Raw genomic sequence first — 22,433 nt, forward strand, 5'->3', positions numbered from 1 at the left:
TAACCCCTCTTCATCAATAACATGGCCACAATACGAGATCTGCTTCTGGAAAAACTCGCATTTGTGGCGATTCGCTCGGAGCCCATATTCCTTCAATCTAGTGAGCACCTGCTCCAGGTTGGCAAGGTAATCACTGTCATTTTCGCCCATGACCAGGATGTCGTCCAAATAACACTGGGTCCCTGGAATCCCTTGCAGGGCTTGATCCATTGCCCTTTGCCAAATAGCTGGAGCTGATGCTATCCCGAACGCCAGCCGGTTGTATTGGTAGAAACCTTTATGAGTGTTGATCGTGAGGTACTGTTTCAAGGCTGTGGTAAACCACTTTTATCGTTCACTATCGTTACACTATGGTTATTGTTGTGTATGTAACCGTTTACCTTTAAGGGAACTATAGAATGTGACCGTTCGCCTTTAAGAGCACTACTTCAGGGTGGCACTATTTATTGGCTCATGTATACTGTAATACCGATAGTGACCACACCAGTATATAAGGGTTGTGATACGTTAACTAGGGCAGAAATCGCCCAGACCTCTGAATAGTAAAGACCTGTTTTGTTTGTACTTCTAAAGTCTCTGAAGTTATTTACTGCACAACTTACAGACTTTACAATGGCGACGAGGCCGATCGTACCCTGCGGCAACAGTAGTTCCTAAGCAACTAAGGAGCGTCGAAGTGAGGCACCCGCCCTCGTCGTTCTGCTGGGTGAAAACTCGAGGCTGCAGCGATAGCAAAGAGGAAGATTTTGGCATTGAAAACTTCCATCTGCAACAGGCACTGACGGTCCCTTCTGCCACAGTGAGGAGCGAGCCGATCGACAAGAGAGGCAAGGCTGCCACGGACTGTGAGTAAGGGAACAGTAAAAGAAAATAAGGAAGGAGTAAAACCAGAGGATAAGGGCGGTACACTCGACCACGGTCGAGGGGGAAAGGAGCCAGACAAAGTCGGGTCCAGAGGCGCTGAGACCGGGAGCAGGCCGGGTGAGACAGAGCCGAGAAATCGGGAATTGGCCGAGAGCCAGTTCAGAGGCTGTAACTGTCCGCCGTCATCGGGGGTACCCGGAGCCGGTTGCCTGCCGCGGGAAGGAGAGCGCTGAAGCCGACGCGCGGGCTGGGGATCTGAAAGCCAGCGGAGAGCGCTGAAGCCGACGCGCGGGCTGGGGATCTGAAAACCAGCGGAGAGCGCTGAAGCCGACGCGCGGGCTGGGGGTCTGAAAGCCAGCGGAGAGCGCTGAAGCCGACGCACAGGCTGGGGACCGGTAGCCAGCGGCCGTCGCCCGCGGGGGAAAGTGTACCCCTCCCGCCAGGGGAAGAAGCGGGAAACCGCCATTGCCGTGGGCGGGGAGAACAGAAAAGCGCGGGGAAAACCGCCATTAAAGTGGGCGGGGAGAGCCGAGAAGCGCGGGAAAGCCGCCATTTTTCGCGGGAAAACCGCCGAAGAAGAAGGAAGAAGCGGGAAACCGCCATCTTGGAAATTATTAAGAATTTCAGAAAAGTAATAAGATTTTTCAGAAAGGCTGGTGTGTTCTCAAGAAGAGAGAAGAAAATTAATAATAAGTAAAGTAATACTTGTACTGTTCTCAAAAAGAGAAGAAGATGCCTAAGCGAGGAAATATTAATGACTTTAATGCAGAAATAGAAGACTGGGCCACGTATGTGGAACGCATAGAAATATATTGCGTAGCCAACGAAATTGAGGATGACAACAAGGCAATAACTTTGTTAAATTCGATGGGAGCAAAAACATACGGGCTTTTGAAACATCTAATAGCACCAGTTAAACCAGTGGACCAGACCTTCGAAGAGATCGTAACAGTGTTGAAGGATCACTTGAACCCCACACCGTTGATGCTGGCTGAACGATTTAAATTTTACGCCAGAACCCAGAGGCAAGATGAAAGCAATGCGGAATACTTAGTCGAACTGCGTAAGCTAGCGAAATACTGCCAGTTTGGAGGGAATTTGACAGAGGCGCTGCGGGACAAGTTCGTATGCGGCTTGGCCAAAGAAGGAACGCAGAAGCGACTTCTGGAAGAAAACGACCTCACACTGGACAGGGCTGTCCTCATAGCTTCATCGCACGAAGCCGCAGCGAAAGGGACGGCGGAAATGCAGCTAAAGGCGGCGGCACTCGGGGTGGACCAAATTACAACAAGCACTCCCAAATGCTACCGTTGTGGAAAGACAACGCACGACCAGAATCAGTGCTGGTTTAAGAACCAAGAGTGCAGGAAATGTGGCAAACTGGGTCACATCGCGAAGGTATGCAGGTCCGGAAAGAAGACCAACAAGCAAAGGAAGCCACCACCACAAGGAAAGTACAACAAGGTGCATCAGGTGGCTGAAAAGAGTTCAGACGAACAAAATTCAGACTCAGACCCAAACAGCCAGGAGCTGGATAGTCTGAGAATCCACCATGTGGGTAAAGTAACTGATCTACAGTTGATCTGGGTCACACTAAAAATAGCGGGAGTCCAAGTACGAATGGAGCTGGACACGGGATCAGCTGTATCCGTCATCAACCAAAAGGACTATCACCGGCTATTCTCTCACATACCCTTAAGAAATACAAAATTCGTATTACAGACATACACGGGGCATCATGTATACCCCCTGGGAAAAATACGAGTCAAGGTGAGAGATAGGGGTAAAGAACACCCACGAATGTATCTGTACGTACTACCTGAGGGAGGACCACCACTTCTGGGACGGGAGTGGATCAAGAAAATAGACATGGAATGGCACTACCAACAAGCAATGACGAGTGAGGACTCGGTGCAGACAAGCAGCTCAGACTCCGAGCCGGAAGACGATAAGTCCAGCTTATGTATGAAAAACAAGATTAACATGAACTCACGGACTAAGGTTGGGAAATCGATGGCGTGCATAAAGACAGAGAATTCTGAGTCTGTTCAAGCTACAGACAGATGCATTACGGAGGAACACCGGGCTAGAACTCAACGTTATGTCAAAGTACAACGACAATTAGAACAGTTGAGTGCCCGTCTCCTACAAGAGATGGAAAAGGTGAAAAAGTTCTGGGACACCGAATGGGAGTCCCTGGAAAGACAACAGAGACAGCCCGCTCAAGCAGAGAGCGACCATAGAGCCATCGTGGTCAAGTACCAATCACATCTCCCTGAGGCTGTTCAGGAACTAGAATATACACAGAACGATCCAAAGGAAGAGGAATCTTCAGGAAGTCAGGATGGTATTCCAGTTCACCTCTACGACTTGTTGCAAGCAGAGTGTAACGAGTTGAAAGAACAGTATGAACAGGCTCGGACTACAATCCTGGAAGGGGTTAACTTGGCAACTTCCGAAAAGCTCGTGTTAGTGAAAGAACATGAACGACTAAAGGTTGACCATAAGCAAGAATTACAAAGTCTGCAGGAAATGTTTGATGAGCTTCAGGCCAAGGCTGACTCATCGTTAGGGATTCAATCCATAGGAAAAAAATTAGTGGTGGAAGACATACCAGAACAGGGAATTCAGGATGTCCAAGAACTCGTTAAATTATTAAAGGAAACACAAAATAAATATGAAGCGGCAATGGCCGAGGTCCAATGACTTGAAGAACAGATGCAACTGGAAATCTTTTCAGTGGAAGAAAAGGGAACTGTAAGAAACACAGAGACCGTAAGAATGGGCCATGAACATGAGCTTAAATCGTCAGAGGAGAAGGGTTTGGAGCTCTCAAAAGTTATTGAAATAGCCGAGGTTGCAACACAGACGGAGAAGATGGCAGCAGAGCAACCCTTAGATACCAAAAGTACGCTGACTCATGTCAAGGTTGAACAACAGAACGCTGAAACAACTGCTCCGGTAGAGGGATTGAATAGTCCGATCAATCAATCTCCAAAGGAAGTTGAAGTATTAAAATCACAAATGAGGTCATTAGTAAACAACTTGCTGAAAGCCCAGAAAAAGTTAGAGGAAGCGGAACACGTGAAGAAGTCTCTTCAGGAAAGATGTCTGGATTTGGAACAAAAATTGGCTGACGTCCAGCTGGGTAGGGAGGATATAGAAGACCCTCTCGCTGGCCTAGCTCAGGACGACTCCGAATATTACTATGTCCTGTCCTGCCCAACTTGTAACTTCGACTCCCACCATACAGAAATCATGGAGGAGCACCGAAAGTCTACGGAACATCGGGAGAAGGTGGCTCTACTACGGAAAAAGGAGGAAGAGAAGGAGGAACTGCGCATACAGCTGGCAGCTGACAGTGGAGCCCAGAGAGTCTCCAAGAAGCAGAAAAGGAAAAGTCAAAACAGAAGATGACCCATCTGAACCATGATTACCTCTACCAGATCACACACACGTGGTCCCTCCGAACGGAGCCAATTCAGTTCGGAAGTTCAAACTGTTAAACCCATGGAAGGACTATTGAATGAGTCACTCCAGCAATGTGAACCGACTACACCACAGAGACTGAATCTATGAACTGTTTTCCACAGAGACTGAATCTGTGATCTGTTTTGACATGAAGATATATATGTTATTATGTTATGTTAAACATGAAGTTATATGACGTTGACTCCATCGAGAGTATATCTGTAAATTGTTATATGACGTTGACTCCATCGAGAGTATATCTGCAACCTGTTTATATAAAATTGAAGATTGTATGTTTAACGGGATTCTGTAAGTAATAAGCTAGGAAGGGAGGAGTGTTGTGTATGTAACCGTTTACCTTTAAGGGAACTATAGAATGTGACCGTTCGCCTTTAAGAGCACTACTTCAGGGTGGCACTATTTATTGGCTCATGTATACTGTAATACCGATAGTGACCACACCAGTATATAAGGGTTGTGATACGTTAACTAGGGCAGAAATCGCCCAGACCTCTGAATAGTAAAGACCTGTTTTGTTTGTACTTCTAAAGTCTCTGAAGTTATTTACTGCACAACTTACAGACTTTACAGTTATCACTGTTATATCGTTACACTATGGTTATCACTGTTTACCCTGTTGTATCACTACACGAGGTCGCCTCTTGTCACGCTGTTATACCTGGGCTGACCACTGCTGACTCCGCCCATGGCTCCACCTACTTGCCCAGGTATAAAGGTGGTCGACTGGCTGGTATTCCTCCTTGTTGGATCCGATCACCCACGAGGGTGGGCTCTGTTATTTAGCCAAAAGAAACCTATAGTTACTGTCTTAACTCGTCGCTTTTCATTGGATGAATTGATAGGTATATCAATTTTATTGGCTAAATTTTGAAATGTCTTTAACGGAGCAGCCAAACGACCAGTCAGACGCCCAGCTACAACAGCCACAGCAGCCGGCCTGGCTGCGAGCCCTCCGACTGCCGTACCTGGATCTAAACCCACAGGCAGCAAACTCAGCCCTCGACTTCAAACACTGGCTGAGCTGTTTCGAATCCTACCTGGGAGAATCCGGCGTGCCTCAGAGATCCAAACTAAGAGTTCTGACCGCCCAAGTGAGCCCTAAAGTATTTGCACTCATCCAGGACATTACTACATACAAGGCCGCCCTCAACCTGCTGAAAGAGCAGTACCGGAGCCCGGTAAATTCTATGTATGCCAGACATCTCCTAAGATCCCGCCCGCAACAGCCAGGAGAGTCTGTAGATGAATTTTTACGGGCGCTACAAACACTCAGCAGGGACTGTGACTTTAAAGCTGTAACGGCTGCAGAAAATACTGAAGAGAATATCCGCGATGCCTTCGTGAAAGGCCTTCGGTCTGACTACTCACGGCAAAGACTGCTCGAATCAAAGGATCTCGACCTGAACACAGCTACAGCCCTCGCTCGCTCTCTGGAAGTGGCCCATCGGGACCTCGAGGCGTATTCCAGGTACTGTGCTGCGCGACCCTGGGACTCGGGCCCGACCCCGGCCACAATACCCCTCGCACCGCCGCCTCTGGGACCAACCTCAGCGTCGGCGTCCCGGACCCGATCGGGACCGCCACCCCCGGTACCGGCTGCGACATCGGAGCCACGCGATCGGGCCGCCGGCTGCTTTTTCTGTGGCCAGGCGAAACACCCGAGGGCGCGCTGCCCTGCAAGAAACACGACCTGCTCCGACTGCCACAAGAAAGGCCACTTCGCGAAGGCCTGCAGGGGGAAAGCCACAGACGCCAGCAGTGCCTCATGCGAGTTGTGGGGGCGGCCATCTTTCATCAAGGCCACAGATGCCAGTATCCCCTCGTGTGAGTCGTGGGGGCGGCCATCTTTGATCAAGGCCACCGACACCGGCAGTGCCTCATGTGAGTTGTGGGGGCGGCCATCTTCTCCGCCATTTTATGCAACGTCGTGGGCACCGCCATTTTGTTCACCACACTCGACCGCCACCTTGTCTCCAGACCCGACCACAGCCTCGCCCGCAGACTACAGCAGCTCGCTCAGCCATACACTAGCCTCCGTCACACTGGACCAAGCTCGCCTGCATCACCTGTCCAAGTCCATGATGGACATCAAAGTAAACGGCCACGCCACGACCTGCCTGTTCGACAGCGGAAGCACGGAGAGTTTCATCCATCCAGACACGGTGAGCCACTACTCCCTCACTGTCCAGCCAACGCGCAACCGGATCTCGATGGCGTCGAGGTCCCATTCAACAGACATCAGCGGATACTGTGTTGTGACCCTGTCGGTTAGGGGCACGGAGTATAAAAATTTTAAACTTCTCGTCCTGCCCCAACTCTGCGCTGCCGTCCTACTAGGGCTGGATTTCCAATCCCACCTACAAAGTGTCACTTTGGCATACGGTGGACCCCTCCCCCCACTCACAGTCGACAACCAACAGCCTATAAACCGCCCACCGCGTACCACCTGTGGCCTATCCACCCTCAGGGTTCCGCCCCCCTCCCTGTTCGCCAACCTCACCCGCGACTGTAAACCCGTCGCTACCAAGAGCAGGCGGTACAGCGCCGGGGACAGAGCTTTTATTAGCTCTGAGGTGCAGCGTCTCCTGAAAGAGGGCATCATCGAGAGGAGCAACAGCCCCTGGCGTGCCCAGGCCGTAGTTGTTAAGACCGGCGATAAAAACCGCCTAGTCATCGACTACAGCCAAACCATAAACCGGTACACCCAGCTGGACGCATACCCCCTTCCCCGCATATCTGATATGGTCAATCAGATTGCACAGTACCGAGTATTCTCTACCATCGACCTTAAGTCGGCCTACCACCAACTCCCTATCCGCCCTGAGGACCGCCAGTATACCGCCTTCGAGGCGAATGGCCGCCTCTACCACTTCCTTAGGGTTCCCTTCGGCGTCACCAACGGGGTTTCGGTCTTCCAAAGGGAGATGGACCGGATGGTTGACCAGAACGGGCTGCGAGCCACGTTCCCCTATCTAGATAACGTCACCATCTGCGGCCGCGACCGGCAGGACCATGATGTTAATCTGGAGAGATTCCTCCGTACGGCCCAACGGCTGAACCTCACCTACAATAAGGAGAAATGTGTGTTTAACACCTCGCGCCTTGCCATCCTCGGCTGCGTAGTAGAGAACGGAGTCATCGGCCCCGACCCCGAAAGAATGCGCCCCCTCATGGAGCTTCCCCTCCCCCACTGTCCAAAGGCGCTGAAGAGGACCCTGGGGCTCTTCGCCTACTATGCCCAATGGGTGCCGAATTATGCGGACAAAGCCAGACCCCTCATGAAGTCCGCCTCCTTCCCCCTGACGGCAGAAGCGTGCGCAGCCTTCTCCCTCATTAAGGGAGACATTGCTAAGGCCACAATGCACGCGGTGGATGAGTCTATCCCTTTCCAAGTGGAGAGCGATGCATCCGACTTCGCCCTAGCCGCAACCCTTAACCAGGAAGGGAGACCGGTGGCCTTCTTCTCAAGGACCCTCCAGGGCCCTGAGATCCGACACTCCTCGGTCGAGAAGGAGGCCCAGGCGATCGTGGAGGCTGTACGACGCTGGAGGCATTACCTGGCAGGCAAACGATTTACCCTCCTCACCGACCAGCGTTCGGTCGCTCTTATGTTTAATAACAAGCTGAGGGGCAAAATCAAGAACGACAAGATCTTGAGGTGGAGAATCGAGCTCTCCACCTATGATTATGAGGTCTTGTACCAGCCTGGTAAATTGAACGAACCCCCAGATGCTCTATCACGAAGTACATGCGCCAACGCGCAAATTGATAGACTGCAGACCCTCCACAACGACCTCTGCCACCCCGGAGTCACCAGACTTTACCACTTCATTAAGGCCCGCAACCTGCCCTACTCCATCGAGGAGGTCAGGACCATGACCAGGAACTGCCAAACCTGTGCCGAATGCAAACCGCATTTCTTTAGGCCGGACAGAGCAAGCCTGATCAAGGCCACCCGCCCCTTCGAGCGCTTGAGCATCGATTTTAAGGGGCCCCTCCCATCCACTGACCGTAATGTGTACTTCCTCAACATCATTGACGAGTACTCCCGTTTCCCCTTTGCCTTCCCCTGCCCAGACATGACCAGTACCACGGTCATCAAATGCCTGAACGACCTCTTCGCCGTGTTCGGGTTCCCGAACTATATACATAGCGACCGGGGCTCCTCCTTCATGAGCGAGGAACTTCGCCAGTTCCTACTAGCGAGAGGTATTGCTGCAAGCAGGACCACCAGCTACAACCCCCGAGGGAACGGCCAGGTGGAAAGAGAGAACGCGACTGTCTGGAAGGCCGTTCTCTTAGCCTTAAAGTCCAAGGGCCTCCCAACCTCTCGCTGGCAGGAAGTCCTCCCGGCAGCGCTGCATTCCATCCGGTCACTGCTTTGCACTGCCATTAATGCCACCCCCCATGAACGAATGTTTGTTTTCCCCAGGAAGTCGACTACGGGAATCACGCTACCAACTTGGCTGACCTCTCCGGGGCCCGTCTTGCTGCGAAAGCACGCGAGGGCCCATAAAATGGACCCCCTGGTCGAGAGGGTGGACCTCCTGCACGCCAACCCCCAGTACGCCTATGTGGCATACCCAGACGGGCGGGAGGACACAGTCTCCTTACGAGACCTCGCACCCTCGGGCATCCCTGAGACACCACCGTTACCCCCCACCACCCCCCCAAATCCAGCCCAGGTAGACGGCATGCCGGAACCCCACAAGCCTTCGCCGACCACGCAGACACCAGCATTAACATCGGATACTGCATCACCGCCGCCGCTGCTGCGACGATCGGAAAGGCTTACGAGGCCTCCGGACAGACTGACATACCCGAACTGGTAGTACACTTCACCCCGCCGGACTCAAATCTAAACAAGGGGTGAATGTGGTAAACCACTTTTATCGTTCACTATTGTTACACTATGGTTATCACTGTTATATCGTTACACTATGGTTATCACTGTTTACACTGTTGTATCGCTACACGAGGCCGCCTCTTGTCACGCTGTTATACCTGGGCTGACCACTGCTGACTCCGCCCATGGCTCCACCTACTTGCCCAGGTATAAAGGTGGTCGACTGGCTGGTATTCCTCCTTGTTGGATCCGATCACCCACGAGGGTGGGCTCTGTTATTTAGCCAATAAAAACCTATAGTTACTGTCTTAACTCGTCGCTTTTCATTGGATGAATTGATAGGTATATCAAAGGCTTCTTCTACCTCCAGTTGCAGGTACGCCTGGGCCAGATCAATCTTAGTGAAGCGTTTCCCTCCAGATAGCGAGGCGAAAATATCTTCAATCCGCGGAAGCGGATATTGTACAGTGTGAAGGACTGAGTTCACTGTCACCTTAAAATCCCCACAGATTCGAACCTTCTTTGGTTCCCCAGGCATATTACTCAACGACCTCTTCATTACAGGAACGATGGGTGTAGCCCACTCGCTCCAGTCCACTTTGGACAGTACTCCTGAACATTCCAAACCTTCCAGCTCTGCTTCGACGGCTGGGCGTATCGCATAAGGCACCGGTCTGGCCTTAAAAAGCTTTGGGCTTGCATTTTCCTCTATTTTGATCGTCGCTGTTATGCCTTTTAGTGTTCCAAGTCCCTCCTGGAACACTTCTTGTGTGTCAGTTAGCATTTTTGACAGTTTCCCAGGTGTGGCGTCATCATCCTTTTTGGCATCTACAGTCAGTGCTTGTATGGAATGCCAATCTAGCAGTATCTTCCGGATCCATTCACGTCCTAGTCGTGGTGGTCCTCCATCTGGCAATACATATAGGTCAATTTTTGGTGTTTCCTTGCCGTTATATGTAACGTTCACCCTTATTTTTCCTTTGGGGTAGACTTTTTGCCCCGTGTACGTCTTCAAGACAATCTCTGTATCTCTCAAGTGTATATGTGGAAATAGCCGCTTGTAGTCCCTTCGGTTTATGACTGTTAGGGCTGATCCTGTGTCCAATTCCATTTTCACTTTGACTCCAGCTATCTTGAGCGTGACCCAGATAGTTTGGTGATCCTCCGTTTTGATCACCTTATGTCATTTCAGACAACCCAGCTCCTTGCTTCCGGAGTCTGTATCACTTTTCTGTTCATCTGAACTACTCTCCGTCACCTTATGTACCTTCTTATACTTCTCCTGTGGAGATTTCTTGCTGCTGGTTTTCTTTCCTGACCTGCAGACTCTAGCTATGTGTCCTACTTTTCCACACTGTCTGCACACTTTGTCCTTAAACCAGCAATCAATATGGTTGTGTGTTGATCTACCGCACTGATAGCACTTCACTGTTCTGTATGACATTTCATTTGTGCCATATTCTTGCAGTCTCCGTTGTATTTCTGCAGCGCCCCGTGCGGCTGCTTCGTGTGATACTGCCATGCTGAAAGCCTTGTCCAGCGTAAGATCCTTTTCTGATAGAAGCCGTTTCTGGGTTCCTTCACTTTGAAGCCCACACACAAACTTGCCCCTTAAAGTATCTGCTAGTCCCGTTCCAAACTGGCAGTGTTTCGATAGCTTGTGCAGTTCCGTTAAATACTCAGCATTGCTTTCATCTTTATGCTGGTTCCTTTTGTGAAACTTAAATCTTTCTGCTATCAGCAGTGGTGTGGGGTTTAAGTGGTCCTGTAGGATTTCCACTATGCTTTCCAACATCCTTTTCCACTGGCTTCTCTGGGGTTACTAGGTTTTGCAGTAAGCCATACGTTTTTGCACCCATTGAATCCAACAATACCAGCACTTTCCTCTCATCTGGCACTTCATTCGCCTTGCAGTACACTTCTATGCGTTCGAGATATGTCGTCCAATCTTCGACTTCATTGTCGAACGCTGTGATACTGCCACTCTTCGGCATTCCTGGGTGTGGTTAGACTGGCGAAAAATGGCGTTTTCCTGTGCTCTCCCTTCTTCTTGCGGCTCAAAATGGCGTTTTCCCGCATTCTCCCTTCTTCTCCGCTGTGGCTCAAAATGGCGTTTTCCCTCGCTCTCCCTTCTTCTCCGCTGCGGCTCAAAATAGCGCTTCCCGCGCTCTCCCTTCTTCTCCACTGCGGCTGCTCGGCCCTTGAACACTGGCTGCGCTCTGCACATTTCCCTTTCTTCCCCGCTGACGCTGCTTGTCCCTTGAACACCGGCTGTGCTCCGCGCATTTTCCTTCGTGCCTCTCTCTCTTCTCCCATCGACGCCGTTCGGTCCTGAACACCGGCTGCGGCCTGTGCGCTCTACCCTCTCTCTTCTCCCTTCGACGCCGCTCACTCCTGAACACCAGCTGCGCCCCGTGCGCTCTACCCTCTCTCTTCTCCCATCGACGCTGCCTGGCCTTTTCTGTGCCATCGGTTGGCTCTAGCCGCCGCTGTTCGAGAAGGGTCTGTGCCGTACCTGTTGCCAGCCTGTTTCGCCGGACCACCGTGACTGGAGAACCAAGCCCAGCTCTCAACAGCCTCCGCTGCGATGCTCAAATCTCCACTGGATGACTGGGCGGTTGCTCGTGGTCGACGCCCATGCTTCTGGCCTCAACCTTCTTCCACTGTTCTCCAGGAGCGAATCCCTGGGAGGTAATGCAGAGTTGCAGGTAGGTACGAATCTGCCTCGTCGCCAATGGTAGATCCGTGTATTTTGATGTTGTGTGTCCTTCAATAACTAGACACGAGACTGCAGTGAACAATCAACAGGAGTTTACTGGATGAGGGTTACTCTAAAACTAAACATACAGATCCCTACTCAGGGTTTATATACAGGTGTGGTCACTGCCGGTACTACAGTATACAGGAGCTGTAAAAAGTAATTCTCCCCTTAAAGGTACATACACTACATTAACCAGGTTCCTTTACCCTGTGAGTGAGCTCTGCATTAACCAGGTTCCTTTACCCTGAGTGAGCTCTGCATTAACCAGGATCCTTTACCCTGTGAGTGAGCTCTGCATTAACCAGGTTCCTTTACCCTGTGAGTGAGCTCTGCATTAACCAGGTTCCTTTACCCTGTGAGTGAGCTCTGCATTAACCAGGATCCTTTACCCTGTGAGTGAGCTCTGCATTAACCAGGTTCCTTTACCCTGTGAGTGAGCTCTGCATTAACCAGGTTCCTTTACCCTGTGAGTGAGCTCTGCATTAACGAGTCTCCTTTACCCTGAGTGAGCTCTGCATTAACCAGTCTCCTTTACCCTGTGAGTGAGCTCTGCATTAACCAGTCTCCTTTACCCTGTGAGTGAGCTCTGCATTAACCAGTTTCCTTTACCCTGTGAGTGAGGTCTGCATTAACCAGGTTCCTTTACCCTGTGAGTGAGCTCTGCATTAACCAGTTTCCTTTACCCTGTGAGTGAGCTCTGCATTAACCAGGTTCCTTTACCCTGTGAGTGAGCTCTGCATTAACCAGGTTCCTTTACCCTGGGAGTGAGCTCTGCATTAACCAGTCTCCTTTACCCTGTGAGTGAGCTCTGCATTAACCAGGTTCCTTTACCCTGTGAGTGAGGTCTGCATTAACCAGGTTCCTTTACCCTGTGAGTGAGCTCTGCATTAACCAGTTTCCTTTACCCTGAGTGAGCTCTGCATTAACCAGGTTCTTTACCCTGTGAGTGAGCTCTGCATTAACCAGTTTCCTTTACCCTGAGTGAGCTCTGCATCAACCAGGTTCCTTTACCCTGTGAGTGAGCTCTGCATTAACCGAGCGGCACAGAAAAGGCCGAGCAACGTCGACGGGGGAGAGAGAGAGGGCAGAGCGCACAAGGCGCAGCCGGTGTTCAGGACCGAGCGGCGTCAACGGGGAGAGAGACGAGAGAGAGCAGAGCGCAGCCGGTGTTCAAGGGCCGAGCAGCATCAACGGGGGAGAGAGGCGCGCAGGAAAACGCGAGACGCTGCCATTGCCACGAGGACCGCAGAGAGCGGCATTGGAGGCAGCGCAGGAGCAGCACACGAAACCCACAGGGCGTCGCCATTTGCCACGAGGACCACCGAGAGCGGCGTTCGCAGCAGCGCGGGAGACGCCATTTAAGCCGCAGCGGGGAAGAAAGGAAAGCGCGGGAGACACCATTTTAAGCCACAGCGGGGAAGAAAGGAAAGCACGGGAGACGCCATTTTAAGCCAGTCTAACAACACCCAAAAATGCCGAAGAGTGGCAGTATCACAGCGTTCGACAATGAAGTCGAAGATTGGACAACATATGTCGAACGCATAGAAGTATACTGCAAGGCGAATGAAGTGCCAAATGACAAGAAAGCGCTGGTATTGTTGAATTCAATGGGTGCAAAAATGTATGGCTTACTACGAAACCTAGTAACCCCAGAGAAGCCAGTAGAAAAGGATTTTGAAAACATAGTGTCAATCCTACAGGACCACTTAAACCCCACACCGCTGCTGATAGCAGAAAGATTTAAGTTTCACAAAAGGAACCAGCATAAAGATGAAAGTAATGCTGAGAATTTAACGGAACTGCGCAAGCTATTGAAACACTGCCAGTTTGGAACGGGACTAGCAGATACTTTAAGGGACAAATTTGTGTGTGGGCTTCAAAGTGAAGGAACCCAGAAATGGCTTCTATCAGAAAAGGATCTTACGCTGGACAAGACTTTCAGCATTGCAGTATCACATGAAGCAGCAGCACGGGGCGCTGCAGAGGAACAACGGAGACCACAAGAATATGGCACAAATGAAATGTCAGTGAAGTGCTATTGCTGCGGCAGAACAACACACGACCATAATGATTGCTGGTTCACGGACAAAGTGTGCAGACAGTGTGGAAAAGTAGGACACATAGCAAGAGTCCGCAGGTCGGGAAAGAAAACCAGCAGCAAGAAATCTCCACAGGAGAAGTATAAGAAGGTACATAAGGTGATGGAGAGGAGTTCAGATGAACAGAAGAGTGATACAGACTCCGGAAGCGAGGAGCTGGGTTGTCTGAAACTACATAATGTGATCAAAACGGAGGATCACCAAACTATCTGGGTCACGCTCAAGATAGCAGGAGTCCAAGTGAAAATGGAATTGGACACAGGATCAGCCCTAACAGTCATAAATCGAAGGGACTACAAGTGGCTATTCTCACATATACTCTTGAGAGATACAAAGATTGTCTTGAAGATGTACACGGGGCAAAAAGTCTACCCAGAAAGGAAAAATAAGGGTGAACGTTATATATAACGGCAAGGAAACACCAAAAATGGACATATATGTATTGCCAGATGGAGGACCACCGCTACTAGGACGTGAATGGATCCGAAAGATACAGCTAGATTGGCATTCCATACAAGCACTGACTGTGGATGCCAAAAAGGATGACGACGTCACACCTGGACGACTGTCAAAAATGCTATCTGACGCACAAGAAGTGTTCCAGCAGGGACTCGGAACATTAAAGGCATAACAGCAACGATCAAAATAGAGGAAAATGCAAGCCCAATGTTTTTTAAGGCCAGACCAGCACCTTATGCGATCCGCCCAGCCGTCGAAGCAGAGCTGGAAGGTTTGGAATGTTCAGGAGTACTGTCCAAAGTGGACTGGAGTGAGTGGGCTACACCCATCGTTCCTGTAATGAAGAGGTCGTTGAGTAATACGCCTGGGGAACCAAAGAAGGTTCGAATCTGTGGGGACTTTAAGGTGACAGTGAACCCACTCCTTCACACTGTACAATATCCGCTTCCGCGGATTGAAGATATTTTCGCCTCGCTATCTGGAGGGAAACGCTTCACTAAGATTGATCTGGCCCAGGCGTACCTGCAAATGGAGGTAGAAGAAGCCTCGAAAGAGTACCTCACAATCAACACTCACAAAGGTCTCTACCAATACAACCGGCTGGTGTTCGGGGTAGCATCTGCTCTGGCTAATTGGCAAAGGGCAATGGAACAAGTCCTGCAAGGGATTCCAGGGACCCAGTGTTATTTGGACGACATCCTGGTCATGGGCGAAAATGACAGTGATCACCTCGCCTGGAGCAGGTGCTCACTAGATTGAAGGAATATGGGCTCCGAGCTAATCGCCACAAATGCGAGTTTTTCCAGAAGCAGATCTCGTATTGTGGCCACGTTATTGATAAAGAGGGGCTACATAAGTCCCCTGAAAAGATTGAGGCAGTAGTCAAGGCTCCAGCACCGGAAAATGCGTCACAACTGAGGTCGTTCCTTGGGCTGGTGAACTACAACCATAAGTTCTTGCCGAATTTGTCTACCATACTTCACCCACTGAACACCCTACTGCAAACGGGGGTACCATGGAAGTGGAGTGACTAATGTAAACGATCTTTCCAGAAGAGCAAAGCATTGATCACATCAAAAGAGGTGTTGGCTCATTTCAACCCAGCACTACCAATTCGGTTGGCGTGTGATGCATCACCCTATGGCATTGGAGCGGTGCTTCGCACAAATTCCCGGACGGCTCGGAGAGGCCAGTAGCCTTTGCGTCTCGGTCACTAACCTCAGCCAAGCGTAACTACGCCCAGATTGACAGGGAGGCCCTCAGCCTAGTGTGGGGAGTGAAAAAGTTCAATCACTATCTGCACGGGCAGGAGTTCACCTTGCTGACTGACCACCAAACACTTGTCTCCATCTTAAACCAAAGAAGGGCGTTCCGGTGATGACTGCGCAACGGCTACAAAGGTGATACCTTTTTCAAGGGGCGCACCAATATGAAATCGAGTATAAGGGCACGAAACAGCATGGAAATGCTGATGGGCTATCACGCCTGCCACTGCCTACTGCGGAGGAAGCACCAGCAGTGGACCCTGTCGAAATATTTCATTCGACTATAGTTGAATGCTTGCCAGTAACTAACGCTGGTATAGAGAAGGAGACCCGAAATGACCCGACACTGTCTCGGGTATATGATTTGACGGTGAAGGGATGGCCAGCACATGGCGACTCACTGTTGCCAGCATTCTCATCCAGAAGAGAACAGCTGTCAGTATGCTTAGGGACCTTGATGTGTGGATCCCGAGTGGTAATTCCACCCAAGTTAAGGGAGAGAGTGCTCAATGAGCTTCACGAAGGTCATCTGGGAGGGGTGAAAATGAAAAGCCTTGATAGGGCTTATTGGTGGTGGCCGGGGATCGATCAGCAAATCGAGGACCTGACAAAGAGCTGCTCAGGATGCCAGAAGGTCCAAAATGCACCACCACATGCCCCTCTACACCCATGGGAGTGGCCCTCATTTTTGCCAGGAATGACTTGCCAGAGCAGATTTGCTCTGATAACGGACAACAGTTTGTCTCCGAAGAGTTTCGAAGATTTATGAAAAGGAATGGGGTAAGGCATTACACATCCGCCCCGTATCATCCAGCCACAAATGGATTGGCTGAGAGGTTCGTACAAACCTTTAAAAAAGCAGTAAAGGCCATGTGCGATGACGACATTCCACTGCAGCATAAGTTGGACAATTTCCTGTTAACCTACAGAAATGCGACACATGCAGTCACCAATCAGGCCCCGGCCATGATGTTCTTTAACCGAAGGTTGAGATCTCGGCTGGATTTGCTCAGACCAAATGTAGGAAGAGATGTTAAGAGTAAGCAACTCCAGCACATCAATGAGAAGCCGACAAGGAGCTTCAATGTAGGGCAACCAGTCTTGGCCCGCGACTACCGAACAGAGAATTGGCAACCAGGAACGATATGCACACGGCAGGGGCCACTAATGTACACAGTGGATGTTGGGGAGAACATTGTGAGACGCCATGCTGACCAGATCCTAGAGTCACAGGAACGAGTCAACCCCATGTCTCGGCCATACGTACCTGGTGAGGAACCTGACGTACAGGTCGCATCTACCTCAGAAACAATAGCATTGGAAGCTGATGAATCAACTGACGACAGGGTGTTAGAATCACCTCCGCACCAAGAGCGAGACACTCGGGAAAGGCATTATCCAGAAAGAATCAGGAAGCCTCCCCAAAGACTGAATTTATAAATAGACTATTTTCAGTTAATGTTGCATGTTAAAAGTGTTAATTGTAATTAGTTGATGTTTAATTGTTAAATGAGTGTTATGATACTGTTAATCTAAAAGGGGAGGAATTGTAATGTATGTACCTTTAAGGGGGAGAACTACTTTTTACAGCTCCTGTATCCTGTAGTACCGGCAGTGACCACACCTGTATATAAACCCTGAGTAGTGATCTGTACAGTCAGTTGCAGTTTGAACCCTCATTCAGTAAACACCTGTTGATCGTTCCCTGCAGTCTTTGTCTGATTGTTGAAGGACACAACATTAAGATACACGGATATAACATTAACCAGGTTCCTTTACCCTGTGAGTGAGCTCTGCATTAACCAGGTTCCTTTACCTGTGAGTGAGCTCTGCATTAACCAGGTTCCTTTACCCTGAGTGAGCTCTGCATTAACCAGGTTCCTTTACCCTGTGAGTGAGCTCTGCATTAACCAGGTTCCTTTACCCTGTGAGTGAGCTCTGCATTAACCAGGTTCCTTTACCCTGAGTGTGCTCTGCATTAACCAGGTTCCTTTACCCTGTGAGTGAGCTCTGCATTAACCAGGTGTTATGTCTTCTAGCGCTCGTAGTGCTTTGTAAAGACACCTCTGGACTCGGTTGTTTGTAATTATAAACTTGTGGCAAGCCACGAAGAGACTCTTGCAGTAATGTATATAATTGCCTTTAACAGGGGCTTGTTACCTTTAAGTGTTTGCTCTGTATAAACAGCACGGGTTCGGTAAAATGGCGATCCAGCGCAATGACGTCATCGCACAGGTCACGTGACGTTCCCAACGGCGGGAAACGTGATGACGTCTTGATGTCAGAGGGGAGAGGCGTTTCCTCTCTGTCCTCGTGGAACCAATTGGTGTACAGACCTGTATAGAGTTTCTGCTGCGTTTTTGTTTGTAACTTTTACGAGTGCATTAAACCACGTTTGGTTAACTGCTAGTTTCAGTCTCAGTACTTTCGTTAGGAGTTCAAGCACTCCTACATTGGTGACCCCGAATCCTCGCGGACGTTCTTCGCGGCGGAAACGGAACGCAGGGCCATGATGGAAGCCAACGCAGTGGCTTTGATGCTCCCCCAATTTTGGGAACAACAGGCGGCCTCCTGGTTCATACAAGCGGAGGCGCAGTTCGAGCTCCGCAACGTCGTGCAGGATCAGACCCGTTATCTTTACGTGGTCTCCGCACTCGACAGCTCGAAAGAGTCGAGGATCATCAGCCTACTGGAGAACCCCCCGGCCACCGACAAGTATGTCGCCATTAAGGCATGGCTAATGCAGGTATTCGGCCTTACGAAGGCAGAACGCGCACGCCGCCTTCTCACGCTGCCCGGGTTAGGAGACTCCAAACCTTCGGAGTTGATGAGCCAGATGCTCACACTCCTGGGGTCTGAACCGCGATGTTTCCTGTTCCGCGAACTGTTCCTCAGTCAACTGCCCGAACAGGTGCAGGCGGCCCTCGCCAGATCGGACGCCGGGGATTGCATAGCGCTCGCCGAAGAGGCGGATAAAATATACGCGGTCCGACAACATAACTGCGCCGTCGCGAGACGCCCCGCCCCAAAGGGCCCTGCCTCGACGCTTCCAACAACCGGTTTCTGTTATTACCACGCTCGGTTTGGCGTGAAGGCCAGAAGCTGCCGTCCGCCTTGCAGTTTCGTGCCCAAAACACCGAACAAGCAACTGCGCATCAAGAACACCGACTCCGGGGCGTGCCCCGCGGCCACGATGGCAATCGGCGATTCCGGGAAACTACTTTATTTAACCGACTCCATCTCGGGCCGTCGTTTTTTGTGCGACACAGGGGTGCAGTGCAGCATCCTTCCCGCGTCAGTCCTCGACCTTCGGTCCAGCAGGCGTGGTTCTCCCCTCCAAGCTGCCAACGGGGGTGCGATTCGTACTTGCGGGACACGGCGGGTCCAGGTCTGCTTCAGTGGCCAAAGCTTTATATGGGACTTCGTCACCGCCAAAATTTCACAGGCACTCCTAGATGCCGACTTTTTATGCGCCAACGGTCTGTTGGTTGATTAAAAAAATCGTTGGCTCGTTCATGCCGCCACGTTCGACTGTATTCCCTGTGTGCGCGGCACGGTCACACCGCACTCGGTCTCCTGCGCTCGGCCACCCCCCGACGTTTTCTCCCGCCTCCTCGGGGACTTTCCAGAGCTGACTAAGCCCACCTTCTCGGCTTCGACCGCCAAACATAGGGTGGAGCACCATATAACGATGACCGGCTCTCCCATCTACGCCAGGGCACGGCGGCTAGAGCCCAGCAAGCTCGCGGCTGTTGAGGCGGAGTTCGCTGCCATGGAAAAATTGGGGATTATTCACCGGTGGAATAGTCCCTGGTCCTCGCCTCTCCACATCGTCACTAAGCCCAGGGGTGGATGACGGCCCTGCGGCGACTACCGCTGCCTCAATGAGGTCACGACCCCCGACCGCTACCCCATACCGCACATACAGGATTTCTCCACACATTTGGCGGGGAATTCGATCTTCTCCAAGGTCGACCTCGTCCGTGGGTACCATTAGGTACCGGTGCATCCCCAGGACGTCCAAAAGACAGCGGTCATCGCCCCTTTTGGCCTGTTTGAGTTCCTCCGCATGCCTTTCGGATTTAAAAACGCGACGCAGGCATTCCAACGCCTAATGGATTCGGTGCTGCGGGATCTCAAATTTTTGTTCGTCTATCTGGATGACATACTGATCGCCAGTGCCACAAAGGAGGACCATCTCAAGCATCTGCGCATTCTCTTTCGTCGCCTTCAGCAGCACGGCCTCATTGTCAACCCGGCCAAATGCCAGTTCGGCCTGCAGCAAATCGACTTCTTAGGCCACCGCATCACTTCAGAGGGGGCAATGCCGCTTCGGGCTAAGGTGGAGGTGATCGCCGCATTCCCGCGGCCGCAGTCCGTGAAGGCACTCCAGGAGTTCCTGGGTATGGTAAATTTTTACCATCGTTTTGTTCCCAGGGCTGCACAGCTCATGCGGCCTACGAAGCCCTCAGAGGGAAGCCGGGAAAGGAGCCCATAGTTTGGACGCCGGAAATGGACCGCGCTTTCGGGGACACGAAGACTGCCCTCGTGAATGCGACAATGTTGGCACACCCCCTGCCAGGAGCCACCATCGCTCTCACGACTGACGCGTCGGACTACGCCATAGGGGCTGTCCAAGAGCAATGGGTCAACGGCACATGGCAACCACTGGCGTTTTTAGCCGCCAGCTGCGACGGCACGAATGCCAGTACAGTACCTTTGACAGGGAGCTGTTGGCGTTGTTTTTGGCCATTCGCCATTTTCGTTTTCTGCTCGAAGGGCGCCACTTCACTCCGTTTGTCGACCACAAACCGCTGACATTCGCGATGGCCAAGACTGCCGAACCGTGGTCGGCTCGACAGCAGTGACAGCTTACATTTATTTCTGAATTTACCACCGACATCCGGCACGTGGCCGGCAAGGACAACTTGGTAGCGGATTGCCTTTCCCACGCCACCGTCCAAGCCGTGCAGTTGGGGATCGATTATGCGAGAATGGCGGCCGACCAAGCTGCTGACCCGGACACTCATGCCTTTTGTTCTTGTAGTGTATGTAACCTGTACCACCTTAAGAGGATACCTTAAGGTGATGGACTACTTTTTGATGGCTCCTGTACATTGTAGTACCGGTGGTGACCATACCGGTATATAAACCCTGTGGAGCAAAGTGTATTCCAGTTCAGCCCTGACCCTCAATTACTAAAGACCTGTTTAATTATTTCTGTAGTCTGTGTCCAGTTATTCAGCATAACTACATTTGGAAACACAGACTCAACAGCGGCGACGAGTCTGGTCTTACCTAGCGGCAGTTGCATCAAAGGAAGCTTCGCCTCTGAAACGGGCGTCGATCAAGGACATCCACCCTCAACATCCTGCTGGGCACTGCATAGCACGGGAGGCAATTGGGAACCCGGGTTGGTTTCTGGCCACAAAGTCAAACATCAGTGAACATCCCTTCGACGACAGCGGCGGGTAAGCCCGATCAAGCGGCACGGGGGGGAATTCGGCCGAGTTGTCAGTGAGAGAAGGGGAGGGAAACGACGAAAAGGGCAGAGAACACGACCGCAGCCGGTGTCATGGGCCGGACTGCAATCGGGGCAGAGACGCGCAGCAGCCAGAAAAGCGTTTATGTCCACAAGGACCGCGGGAGCGGCGGGGAACAAGAGCAGCAGCGTAGGGGAAAATAAAGGACCGCTGGGAGGCGAGAACGGCAACAGCGCGGTAATCGCCATTTTGAGTCGGCGGGGGAAGAAGACAAGCGCGGGAACAGCCGCCAAGCGCGGGAAGACGCCATTTTGAAAAAAATTAAATAAAATAATAATCATATCCGAAGGAAAGGAAACTGAACAAGGATGCCAAAAACGGGTAACATCACTGCTTTTGATAACGATGTGGCAGATTGGGCCACTTATGTGGAACGCGTTGAAGTTTACTGTACAACGAATGAGGTAACAGAGGATAAGAAAGCACTAACCCTATTAAACTCGATGGGTGCGAAGACGTACGGGTTATTAAGGAACCTTGTAACACCAGATAAACTGGTAGGAAAGCGTTTCGCGGATATTGTTACTATCCTGCAAGAGCATTTAAACCCCACGCCGCTGCTGATAGCGGAACGATTTAAATTCTACAAAAAAATTCAACTTAAAGAGGAAAGCAACGCTGAATTCTTAATCGAACTGTGCAAGTTATCAAAGTACTGTCAGTTCGGTACAGGACTAGCAGACGCACTGAGAGATAAGTTTGTGTGTGGGCTCCTAAGGGAAGGAACCCAGAAGCGACTGCTAGAGGAAAACGATCTTACGCTGGACAAAGCTTTCAGCATTGCAGCATCGCACGAGGCAGCAGCACGAGGCACTGCAGAGATACAGCAAAGGCCATTGGAATTCAGCACCAATGAAATGGCATTGGGCGCAGTAAAGTGCTATCGTTGCGGAAGGACAACGCATGACCAGAACCAGTGCTGGTTCAAAGATAAAGAATGCAGGCAATGTGGCAAACTTGGTCACATAGCGAGAGTATGCCGGTCAGGAAAGAAGCCCAGCAGCAAAAAGTCGCCGCAGGAGAAGTATAAAAAAGTACACAAGGTGACAGAGAACAGTTCGGATGAACAAAAGATGGATTCAGACTCCAGCAGTAAGGAACTGG

This window comes from Somniosus microcephalus, chromosome 12 (assembly GCF_052327205.1).
Source record: "Somniosus microcephalus isolate GS21.2 chromosome 12, FLI_Smic_1.0, whole genome shotgun sequence".
NCBI lineage: Eukaryota > Metazoa > Chordata > Chondrichthyes > Squaliformes > Somniosidae > Somniosus > Somniosus microcephalus.